This window comes from Triticum urartu, chromosome 4A (genome assembly GCF_056163025.1).
Source record: "Triticum urartu cultivar PI428250 chromosome 4A, HENAU_Tu73, whole genome shotgun sequence".
Taxonomy (NCBI): Eukaryota; Viridiplantae; Streptophyta; class Magnoliopsida; order Poales; family Poaceae; genus Triticum; species Triticum urartu.
This window is the reverse complement of record NC_141876.1, coordinates 7143630-7156220: the sequence shown is the minus strand read 5'-3', so window position 1 is coordinate 7156220 and position 12591 is coordinate 7143630. Positions and strand designations below refer to the sequence as shown.

Genomic DNA, 12591 nt, shown 5'->3' with positions numbered 1-12591 from the left:
CCGCTTGGGGAGGCGCACTTTAGTGCTTCCCCTCAAAGAGATGATGCCTCGTGGACCGGGCATCTTAAGAGTAAGAGATGCATAATGCGGTATTGCGTTAAAGCGTGCGAAAGCTTCGCGTCCCAGTAGTGCTTGATAGTGACTTGAGAACGGGATGATATGGAAGGTCAGCTTTTCACGGCGGAGGTTATCAGCAGAGCCGAATATAACTTCGAGCCGGAGAAAACCCATACAATGGGTGTCCGGACCAGGTATTACCCCTTGAAAGGAGGTTTTGCTGCGGCGGATTCTTGCTGGGTTTATCCCCATGTGCTGGATTGTATCCTGATATATCAGGTTTAGTCCACTGCCACCGTCCATAAGGACATTTGAAAATTGGAGTCCGCCAATTATTGGATCGAGTATCAAGGCAGTCCAGCCTACATTCTTGATATTGCTAGAATAATCTAGCTGATCGAAGATGATCGGTTTTGACAACCAGTGGCAGGACCCTTTGGGCCGCGTGGTGCGTACCTTTACGGGCACCGCACATTTTGTTATGTGAAGTGAGTTCACTGTTTTTACTTCTTGTGGGAAGTTCTTTTGTTTCCTGGTGCTCTGATTTTGGGGTTCGTCCTCGTCTTCGCTTGGTGTGTCGAGCCCCTTGTGTTCGGCATTGAGTCTGCCGGATTGTTTGTAAACCCAACAGTCTCTGTGGGTATGGTTAGCAGGCTTCCCGGGAGTACTGTGTATCTGACATATCCTGTCCAGGATTTTACTTAGGTTGGATGGATTGTCCCTGTTATCCTGGGGGGGCGATTTTTCCTGATTTTGTCGTGAGCCTTTGAATCCGGCATTGACTGTCGTGCTCTTCGGACTTTTGTCCTTAGTCCAGCGATGGTCCTTGTTGCGTCGTGGTTTTCCGTTTCCATCCCTAGTTTCGGATGTACTTGGGTCGCTGGGGCTGCACCTTGCCAACCAGCTGTCCTCCCCTGCACAAAAGCGGGTCATGAGGCTTGTTAGTGTGGCCATTGTTCTTGGCTTTTCTTGGCCGAGGTGTCTGGCGAGCCATTCGTCTCGGACGTTATGCCTGAAAGCTGCTAAGGCTTCGACGTCCGGACAGTCGACTATCTGATTCTTTTTAGTGAGGAATCTATTCCAGAACTGTCGAGTTGATTCTCCGGGTTGTTGAGTTATGTGACTAAGATCGTCTGCATCCGGAGGGCGGACATAGGTCCCTTGAAAGTTTTCTCGGAAAGCATCCTCAAGCTCTTCCCATCTTCCAATTGTGTTTTTGGGAAGGCTTTTAAGCCAATGCCGGGCTGGCCCTTTAAGCTTAAGGGGTAGATATTTTATGGTGTGGAGATCATCTCCTCTAGCCATGTGTATGTGGAGGATATAATCCTCGATCCAGACTCCAGTGTCTGTTGTTCCATCATATGCCTCTATGTTTACGGGTTTGAATCCCTCTGGGAATTCATAGTCCAGGACCTCATCGGTGAAACATAGGGGGTGTGTGGCGCCCCTGTATTTGGGTGTGCCGGATTCTGATGATGGCTTCATAGCGTTGCTTATGAGAGCTTGCTTTCTTGGCCCATAAATGGACCTGACTGGGCGATGATGCGAATCCTTAAGTGGGTCGCATGCCGATTTAGGTGCGGCGCCGCTTGCCGCTTTATGGGGTCGTCTATCCGACCGTGTGGCTTTTTCATTTTTTGAATGCGAGGGCTCTAGGGCCTCTTCGTCGAATTTAGGCAGTAGCTTTCTTTTTGGATAGCTTTTAGTGCGGCGACTGTCGCCGTACTTATCTGTGGTATTGATTACTTTGCTCCATCTAATCCGGAGTGCATCTTCCGCTTCTGCTTCTTTAGGCCGTGTGCAGTTGCAACGAGCCTCTCGTGGAGATTCTTCTGCTCCATAGGTTTATTCGGCGTGAGGTCGTCCGGAATGCCTTTTTGCCGGAGGAGGGATGTTCGGTTTCTCTATTCGTGTTGCCCTGTTCGGACGGTTGCTCTAAGGCCTGCTCGTCGTCTACCGGCTCGTCCTACTCTATGGCTGGGTTTTTGTTGAGGCGGGGCTTGGGTCGGCGTTTACGCCGACGCTTTGATTGCTTTTCGGGGGGTCGATCTCCCGTCCCATCCCCTTTTTCCTCGTTGTCGCTTCCTTTAGGGGTATCCACCATGTACACATCGTGAGATGAGGTGGCTGTCCAATGCCCTATGGGCGTTGATTCGTCGGTATCTCCTGCATCGTCATCCATGCTGTCGATGTCTCCGGAGTCGAAGTTGAGCACGTCGTTTAAATTGTCGACAGTGGCTACCAAGTGGGTGGTGGGTGGGCTTTGAATTTCTTCATCGTCCGTATCCCATCCTCGCTGACCGTAGTTCGGCCAGGGCTCTCCTGATAAGGAGAGAGTCTTGAGAGAGTTCAGGATATCGCCACAAGGCGAGTACTGAAAGATGTCTGCGGCGATGAACTCCATTATCAGCGCCCGATCGGATTCGATTGGCAGGGGCGCAGGGGATTCGGAGTCCGGGGAGGAGTCCGGATCCTCGTAGTCACGGGTTGTGCAGAGTGCGGGGCTAGCGTTCGGCTCGATAGCTTTTGGGATCGCAGCCCCCGAGGTGACGTCCAACCTCTCATCCTCGATTGGCGCAATAGGCTCCGAGTTAAGGGTTGGAACCAATGCGTGTGCGGCCTCCAGCACACTGTCCGGAGGCAGGGCTAGATCATGCCCCTCGAGATAGTGCGGCGCGCTTGGCCGTGGCTCGAACCCGTCGAAGATCAAGTCTCCGCGGATGTCAGCCGTGTAGTTTAAGCTTCCAAACCTGACTTGATGGCCAGGGGCGTAGCTTTCGATCTGCTCCAGGTGGCCGAGCGAATCGGCCCGCAGAGCGAAGCCGCCGAAGACGAAGATCTGTCCGGGGAGAAAAGTCTCACCTTGGACCGTATCATTGTTGATGATCAAAGGAGCCATCGGGCCTAAAGGCGACGACACAGAGGAACTCTCAATGAAAGCACCAATGTCGGTGTGAAAACCGGCGGATCTCGGGTAGGGGGTCCCGAACTGTGCGTCTAGGCCGGATGGTAACAGGAGGCAGGGAACACGATGTTTTACCCAGGTTCGGGCCCTCTTGATGGAGGTAAAACCCTACGTCCCGCTTGATTAATATTGATGATATGGGTAGTACAAGAGTAGATCTACCACGTGATCAAGGAGGCTAAACCCTAGAAGCTAGCCTATGGTATGATTGTTGTATATGGAGTTAATTGCCTATGGACTACAACCCTCCGGTTTATATAGACACCGGATAGGGTTAGGGTTACATAAAGTCGGTTACAATGGTAGGAGATCTTGAATATCCGCATCACCAAGCTTGCCTTCCACGCCAAGGAAAGTCCCATCCGGACACGGGACGAAGTCTTCAATCTTGTATCTTCATAGTCCAAGAGTCCGGCTGAAGGTATAGTCCGGCTACCCGAACACCCCCTAATCCAGGACTCCCTCACCCGTGCTAAGGTGCACTGGGGCAGGTTGGATGCGGAGAAGCTTGTGAAGGACGGGCCACCAGCGGGGAAAGAGAATCGCAAGCCCGAAAATTACTATAAGGATGTTCTGAAGGGTGCCCGCCTTGTGGTGGATGAATGTACTAGGGATGTAATTTTTGAGTAAAACTCGCTCGTTTTTGTCCTGTGCGCTGAAAACTTGTTCATATGCGCTGAGCAATGCTGCTTGAATTTAAAATATTACCTTCTGTGCGGCTGTTTATCAATACCGAGAGATGGTGAGTCGTCGGCTTCTACCCCCTTGCCACTAGTGTTGGGGTGTTCGGGGATAAATCTGAGCGCTCTTTTTCCCATGTTTGGGTCCTTCGAGGGAGGTGCTCAGCCCGACGAACAAGGCAATCGGACTATAATGCGTGAACATTCTTACTTAGACATAGAATTCTATAATTTTAAATTTCGGCGAAGCCCCTAGTATTCGGAAGACCGAGTTCGGGGCGCTATCCACGCCTTGGCCGGACAGAGCCGACTCGCCGCCCTAAGCGGCATAAGTCTTTAGGGACTCGAAAAAACCTCTCGAACAGCGACCAGCTCTCGCTTCATCATGACAGTCAGTTTTAGCTTTCTCCACTGAGGTGCTCGGCCCAGCTCAACTGGGGCACAATCGCAGTGGTTCTCCTAGTGCTACCTTAGCCGATATAGCGGAACGTAAGGCACCAAAACATAGGAGCCGGGAAAACCCAACTATTGACCCAAGACATGATTCGGAGCCGATGCATATAATGCTATAAGTTTGGGGTGCCGCACTTTTGAAAGTGTTCGGACTTCTCACACCATACTGAGGGGTGCTAAAAGCCCCTGGCGTATTTTGGCCGTACCAAGTTGTACGGGTGCAACATGTCGTTAAGGAACATTTATTTATAAAAAGATAGTGCAAAAATAGACAAAAGCTATGCATTTTTTATTAGAAATAGCTGTGATCAAAGCAGAACGATACAAATAATGCGATAAACGAAAAGTTGGACTATTTAACATGTCTGCTCCAGGGGCAAGCTGTGGAATAGTATGCGAAACAGGTATACTGCTCGTGATAGAGACCACCTGGGATTTTCGTAATGCGGCATGGCTTGTCTGCTTCCCTGGTTCTTGCATCGTTTGTGCGGCAATTGAACTACCGAACATGCCTTCCGAAGAGTAGAGTCCTGGAAGTAAGAGAAAAGTAAAAAATTGGCAGCCCCTGGTGCGGTTTAAGCCGTGTTTTGGGCGTGCCGTGATGGTGCCCCTCCCCCTATGCCCATGGTATTTCTAGAGCGTAATTATGCACGCGAAGTACTGGCGTCGCCTTTTTGCTAGGGTTGGGGTTGGGGCCGCATTGCTACGCCTGCTCGGAACGTGCCAGGCGGTCTTGTTGTAGGTTACTCCGGGCGCGCTTGACGATGTTCGGACGTTTAATGGCCGGACTGGAGAACTGCCTAGAGAGGCTGCTTTGTACTTCCGCTGCAAGGGCCGCCGTGTGCTCCTCCGTTCGTAGGGAGCGTTCGGTGTTTCCATTGACCGTAATTACTCCACGAGGGCCTGGCATCTTGAGCTTAAGGTATGCGCAGTGCAGTACCGCATTGAATTTGGCGAATGCGGTTCGTCCGAGCAGTGCATGATAGCCACTACGGAATGGGACTATGTCGAAGACCAATTCCTCGCTTCGGAAATTATCCGGGGATCCGAAGACCACTTCAAGTGTGACTGAGCCTGTACAGTTGGCCTCTACACCTGGTATTACGCCTCTAAAGGTCGTTTTGGTGGGCTTAATCCTCGAGGGATCGATGCCCATTTCTCGCACTGTATCCTGGTAAAGCAGGTTCAGGCTGCTGCCGCTGTCCATGAGGACTCTAGTGAGATGAAATCCGTCAATAATTAGGTCTAGAACCAATGCGGCAAATCCGCCATGACGGATGCTAGCGGGATGGTCTCTTCGATCAAAGGTGATCGGGCAGGAGGACCATGGGTTGTACTTTGGGGCGACTGGCTCTACCGCGTATACGTCCCTTAACGCGCGCTTCCGCTCCCTTTTTGGGACGTGGGTGGCGTATATCATGTTCACCGTCCGCACTTGTGGGGGGAAACCCTTCTGTCCATTGTTGTTCGGCGGCCGGGGCTCCTCGTCGTCATCGCTATGCAGCCCCTTGTCTTCATTGTCGGCGCTTAACTTGTCTGCCTGCTTGAACACCCAACAATCCCTGTTGGTGTGATTGGCCGGCTTTTCGGGGGTGCCATGTATTTGGCACAAGCGGTCGAGTATTCAGTCCAAGCTGGACGGGCCCCTGGGATTCCTTTTGAATGGCTTTTTCCGCTGACCGGATTTAGAGCCTCTGAATCCGGCATTAACTGCCGTATCCTGAGCATTGTCGCCGTTAATGCAGCGCTTTTGCTTGTTGCGATGCGACCTGCCACTAATGTCCCTAGTGTCCGAACTACCAGGGTTCTTGGTCATATTGTTGCTACGAGCAAGTCAGCTGTCTTCTGCCGCGCAAAATTGGGTCATGAGTGTCGTGAGTGCTGCCATAGATTTCGGCTTTTCCTGTCCAAGGTGCCGGGCCAGCCACTCGTCATGGATATTGTGCTTGAAGGCTGCTAGGGCCTCAGCGTCCGGACAGTCGACTATTTGATTTTTCTTTGTTAGGAACCGTGTCCAGAATTGCCTGGCCGATTCCTCTGGCTGCTGAATTACGTGACTTAGGTCATCGGCGTCTGGGGGTCGCACATAAGTGCCCTGGAAATTGTCGAGGAATGCGGCTTCCAGGTCCTCCCAACAACTGATTGATCCTGTCGGCAAGCTGTTGAGCCAATGCCGAGCTGGTCCTTTAAGCTTGAGTGGGACGTATTTGATGGCGTGAAAATCATCGCCGCGGGCCATGTGGATATGAAGGAGATAATCCTCGATCCATACCACAGGGTCTGTTGTGCCATCATATGATTCGATGTTCACGGGTTTGAAACCCTCGGGGATTTGATGATCCATTATTTTGTCTGTAAAGCACAGTGGGTGTGCGGCGCCTCTGTACTGGGCGATATCATGACGTAGCTCCAATGAGTTTTGTCTACTGTGTTCGGCCCTGCCGAATTTGTGGCCGGCGTGACGGTTACTGTCTCGAGCCGTGGGGTCCCCACGCGATCCGTAGATCGATCATGTTTGCCTTGCCTCGTCCTCCAACATGTCTCGTAAGTCCGGCGCATATTCCCGTGCCTTGGTACGGGGTGCGGCTTGAGTGGAGGGCCGGGAGGCCTCTCTGTCGCGGCCACGAGGTGGCCGTTCGGCCCCATCAAGTGCTTCCTCCTCTAATTGGGGTAGCAACCTGCGCTTTGGGTAACTCTTGGAGGGGCGTTCGATTTATGCTCTTCGGCCGCAAGGACTTCGGTCCATCTGTCAACCAACAAACTTGATCAGCTCGGAGCTGTTGCTGTTTTTTCTTGAGGCTTCTTGCCGTGGCTATAAGCGTGCGTTGGAAACGCTTTTGCTCAACGGGATCCTCTGGCACGATGAATTCGTCGTCGTTGAGGCTTGCCTCATCTTCGGAGGGAGGCATATAATTATTGTCCTCGACCTCTTTGTCTGCTGCTCTCTCATGAGGGCTGGTTTCTCCATCCTCTTGTGCTAAACCTTGCTGGAGGGGGTTTTCTTCGGCACTCTCCGGAGTATTATTATCTCCCGTGGTGGAATCACCGTTTTTGTGTTGGCGGGATTTTGAGCGGCGCCGCTGACGCCGGCGCTTGGGCTGTTTCTTGGAGGGGTCATCCTCCGTTGTTCCGTCGCCCTCTCCCTCTTTTGGGGTGTCCACCATGTATATGTCATATGACGAGGTGGCTTTCCAGGGCCTGGTAGGCGTTGGTTCTTCATCATCTCCTTCATCGGCGTCCATATCGTCGATGTCTTCGGAGTCGAAGTCGAGCATGTCGGTTAAGTCGTCGACAGTGGCTACAAAGTGGGTGGTGGGTGGGGTTTGAATTTCTTCATCGTCCGTACCCCAACCTTGCTGACCGTAGTCCGGCCAGGGCTCTCCTGATAAAGAGAGAGACTTCAGTGACTTCAGGATATCGCCAAAAGGCGAGTGCTGAAAGACGTCCGCGGCCGTGAACTCCATGATTGGCGCCCAATCGGATTCGATCGGCAGGGGCGCGGAGGGCTCGGAGTCCGGAGAAGAATCCAGCTCCGTGGAGTCACGAGTCTCGCAGAGTACGGGGCTGGTGTTCGGCTCAACCGCAGTTGGGATCACAGCCCCCGAGGTGGTGTCCAACCGCCCATCCTCGATCGGCGCGGTTGGCTCTGAACTAAGGGTCGGAGCCGATGCGGGTGCGGCCTCCAGGGCACTGTTCGGCGGCAGAGCTAGATCATGCTCGTCGTGACAGTGCAGCGCGCTCGTTCGAGTCCGTCGAAGATCAAGTCCCCGCGGATGTCAGCCGTGTAGTTTAAATTTCCGAATCTGACCTGACGGCCAGGGGCGTAGCTTTCAATCTGCTCTAGATGGCCAAGTGAATTGGCCCGCAGTGCGAAACCGCCAAAGACGAAGATCTGTCCGGGGAGGAAGGTCTCACCCTGGACTGCATCGCCATTGATGATCGTAGGAGCCATCGGGCCTGACAGCGACGGCACAGAGAAACTCTCAATGAAAGCACCAATGTCGGTGTCAAAACCGGCGGATCTCGGGTAGGGGGTCCCGAACTGTGCGTCTAGGCCAGATGGTAACAGGAGGCAAGGGACACGAAGTTTTACCCAGGTTCGGGCCCTCTCGATGGAGGTAAAACCCTACGTCATGCTTGATTAATATTGATGATATGGGTAGTACAAGAGTAGATCTACCACGAGATCAGAGAGGCTAAACCCTAGAAGCTAGCCTATGGTATGATTGTTGACGTGTATGTTGTCCTACGGACTAAAACCCCCCGGTTTATATAGACACCGGAGAGGGTTAGGGTTACATAGAGTCGATTACAATGGTAGGAGATCTGAACATCCGTATCGCCAAGCTTGCCTTCCACGCCAAGGAAAGTCCCTTCCGGACATGGGACCGAGTCTTCAATCTTGCATCTTCATAGTCCAGGAGTCCGGCTGAAGGTATAGTTCGGCTATCCGAACACCCCCTAATCCAGGACTCCCTCACTCCCCATAGACTTATAGACCTGTGTACACTCACAAACGCATTAGTCCCTTAACCTATAAGTCTTCAATACACCAAAATCACTAAGGGGCACTAGATGCACTTACATTGTTGCCTGTTCCATTTGAGGAGTTCTTTCAGTTTTTCAATCAATTGGCCCTCGATAAAGCAACGGTCACCTGCTACTGTCTGTAAGTAGTACTACTTCTATCATTAAGTCTCTCTATATAGCTCAGCTCTTTCATTGCATGTATTTATAATTATCCTCACTATATTATGCAGATTGAAGATCGTCAAATTGAAGAAAAGACAAATCGGTGATATTGGGTTCATTAACACAAATCTCATAGATGCAACCGAAGTTAAATTTCATGCCGCAGATACCGAGGCCAACTTGCTACGATTGTTGGTAATAAATGAAAACAAAGATATAATACTCTTTCCTTACAACTTCAAGTGAGTGTTACTGTCTTATGCATATTCGGTTTCCCTTATATATTAGTCAAGGTTATAGTAATGTAATTGATGAGTTATGCATGCGTGCGCAGGTTCCACTATATTCTTCTAGAGATTAAGCTTGAGCAGGGAGTAGTAACTGTCTTGGACTCTAAACGAAAAGATCCCCAGGAGTATGCGGACATGACTCAAATGCTCGAGAAGTAAGTTAAATCGATCATTATCCACCATATCAGCAACTTTGTTCATTTCTGATATCAAGTAATTGTTTTCTTTGTCTGGCAGGGTTTGGAGAAAATTCACCAAAAAAGCTCCGGGACTGCCGAAGAAGCTGGAATTTAGACACCCGAAAGTAAGTACTGTAGTAACATGTTCCGCATCTCCTAGTGATTCAAGCGCTAGTTTCATCAATACCATTTGGCATTCTTGCTTATCAGTTTTATTGACCTCTATTTCTTGTAAAGTGGTTGTAGCAGGAATAAGGGAATGATTTCTGTGGATACTACGTTTGCGAGTCCATCCACCACACGACCTGTGAGCGGGGCTACTCCGACGAACAATATGAAGTGCGTAAATAACAATATTCACAATTTTATTTTATTACCATCATTTGTGTTGAGTTTCATTCATTCATATATATATGTATTGACCCCCTTCTTCAAATTAGATGTTTCGGAAGCGGGATGAACTCCTAGCACCAGCTCGCATGCGAGCAAGTCAAGAGGAATTGGTGGTATTCTTTCTTGACCACGTGATCGCTGAAGACGGTGAATACTATGTGGACCATGCGTCTGTATGTTAGGAGATTATATTTGTAAGAGATAATTATTGTATATATGTAGTCGGTAGTGTCGGATAGATATACGAGAACTTGTTGTTCGACCAATCTCTCGGAGAAGGAGAGGTGGTCGATATCACTTCTCTCTGTATGCATATATGTTCATGACGATCTTCTGTTTCCTTCGTTTGTTTACTAGCTAGCTAGCGTGTCCAGTCCTCTCTATACATATGTATAGTACGTAGCGTCGACCAAGCACGGACATAAGAGAGGACACTTCTCTCTATTAATTATAGCTAGCTAACACAATATATGAAACACCTAAATTAACCCCCCAAAACCCCCCAACCCCCCCCCCCCTTTCAAAAAAAAACAAAAACCCCAGCCACAGAAATGCTGACGCGTGGATGCCTATTGGTCCCGGTTGGTGCCATCAACCGGGACCAAAGGCCCTCCTGCCTGGGCTCCGCGCACAGGCCACGTGGAGGCCCATCTGTCCCGGTTCTGGACTGAAACGGGACTAAACGGACAGGGCATTAGTAACGACCCTTTAGTCCCGGTTCAGGAACCGGGACAAAAGGCCCTTATGAACCGGGACAATAGGCCCGTTTTCTACTAGTGGCCGCTCTCCAGGCGAGCCGCGACCTCCTCGACGATCCCATGCCATTTGTTGCACGCCCCGTGGATATGACCCCAATGGTTCGCCATCGCCTTCGCCCCGCGCTGCATGTAGACGCCTTTAAAGCAGGGGTCGACGAGCTTGCATTCGTCGAATTCAGCCTTGATGCGGTCCCAGTACGTCTTCGTGCCGGTGGTCGGGTCAAGGCAGATGACTTTCCATGCTTCGGCGAGCATTCCTACTCTTTGGACGCCCACTTGATGCGCGGCTCGCCAGACCTGGCCGCCCACTTCTTCTTCTTGCGCCTCCTCGCCGGAACAGTCCCCGGCTCCTCCTCCTCCTCGTCGTCCTCCTCCTCGTCCTCCTCCTCCTACTCCTCCTGCTCCTCCTCGCCATAGACGTAGCCAAGCTCGCCGTCCATGCCGCCGCTGAGATTCACCATGTCTTTCGGGGTGACGAACCCAGGAGACGCGGCGGCCGCGGTCGAGCCTGTCGCGATGATGTCGTCCATGTCGGCCTCGGTCTCGTCGGTGTCGCCGAGGTGCGAGAAGGGCAGCGCGCCACGGCGGAAAGGGGGCGTCAGGGAGGACGCGTAGGCGGGCGGCGAGTAGTTGTATGGAGGGTACTGCACGCCGGCGAAGGTAGGCGACAGCGTGCGCTGGGCCGGGTGTCCATGGGGGAAGGTGACGTTGGGGTTGAACCCACCGTGCGCGTCCCCGTCGGCGTAGCCCGCTGAGGACGTGCATCCCCATGGCTGCGCCGACGGTGAGCCGACGCCTTGCTGGCACCAGGGCGCGTGATGGGCGTGGCTGTCGGGTGGATTCATCATCCCTGCACGAGTCGCCTCGGCTTGGTCCGCCGAAGCCGCAACCGCACGCGCCGCATTGTCACGGGCCTTCTTGGCGATCGCCCTGTTCCGCCGGTCGGCGGTGACAGCCTCCCGTCGTTGAACTTCCACCCTCCACTCAGCATTTGACATGCCGGGTGGCTTGGACGGCGGCGCCCTCGGCTTCCTCTGCTTCGGCTGGGCGACGGAGGCAGTCGCGGTTGCCGCGGCCTGGGGGACAACGTATTTCTTCGATGACATGGCGGCCGGCCGGCTGGCAGGCGAGCGGGAGGGAGATTGGCGGGAGGAATGGAGAGAATGGGAGGGAAGTGAGGGAAAGGCGGGAAGAAACGGCGGGAAGAGACGCTCGACAAGCCGATAGGGTGGACCCACACGCCCTTTTCGCTTGTGCCGGCGCCCCCCAGGGCACCGGGTTCGGCCTGATTCCGCCGGCACCAGTTTCGGCCTGAGCCGACAAAAAACGGGATTCTAAGGATGCGACTGGACCGTTTTTTCAGTGCCGGCGCGACAAAAACGTCTGGGAAAGGCCTATTGGGGACGCGGCTGGAGATGCTCTCGACTGGTTTGCAACAAAAACGTCGGTCAGATTATGAAAGCTCCTGCCGGCGCTTCAGACAAGCTGCGTAGCACATCTGACCTGACTGGAGACCTCGCAACGCAAGAGCAGAGAGGAAATATATGCTAGTTTAATACCGTATGCATGTCATGGGTGAAGCCATGCGAGGCCGATCCTGACAAGACAAGGGTCGGTGAAATGCTAAACATGCACGAAGTTTTCTTTTTCTTTTTGAGAGGTAGTGCATGTGCATGTGCGCGCGCGGGGGCTGATGAAGTTATTAGTTCCATGTGCATGTGTATGGGACTATGGGTACAGAAGAAGAGATGCATGAAAAAAGGAATGGCGGCATGTGAAACGGCCCGGCCGGCCGGCCGACCATTTTGCCGGCGACGTGCAACGCGTGCAGCTAGCGTACGGCCAAAATGGGTGATCATGTTGCACCCAACTGTGAAGACTGACATGTTACGTACCAAAATGAAACGAAGAACGGAAACTGCAAGATGGCCATGTCTAAACCCAACGAATCAGAAACGAGTAGTACTACGTCCACACAACGAATTGAGTTGAACACGAGCGAATTAATGAATGCACGAGCGAATTACTCATCCATCCATCGACAGCTTCAATTCGTCCAACTATCTATCTATTGAACGGACCTTCCCTTCCCCTCCCTTGGATGGATGATGATGACGACCCAAC

General features: G+C 52.2%; 1 protein-coding gene across 1 annotated transcript in view; it reads right to left on the bottom strand.

Annotated features, from left to right (window-relative positions):
- Positions 1–12591, bottom strand: part of LOC125550169 (GDSL esterase/lipase At5g03610) — a 59507-nt gene that overhangs the window by 45855 nt on the left and 1061 nt on the right.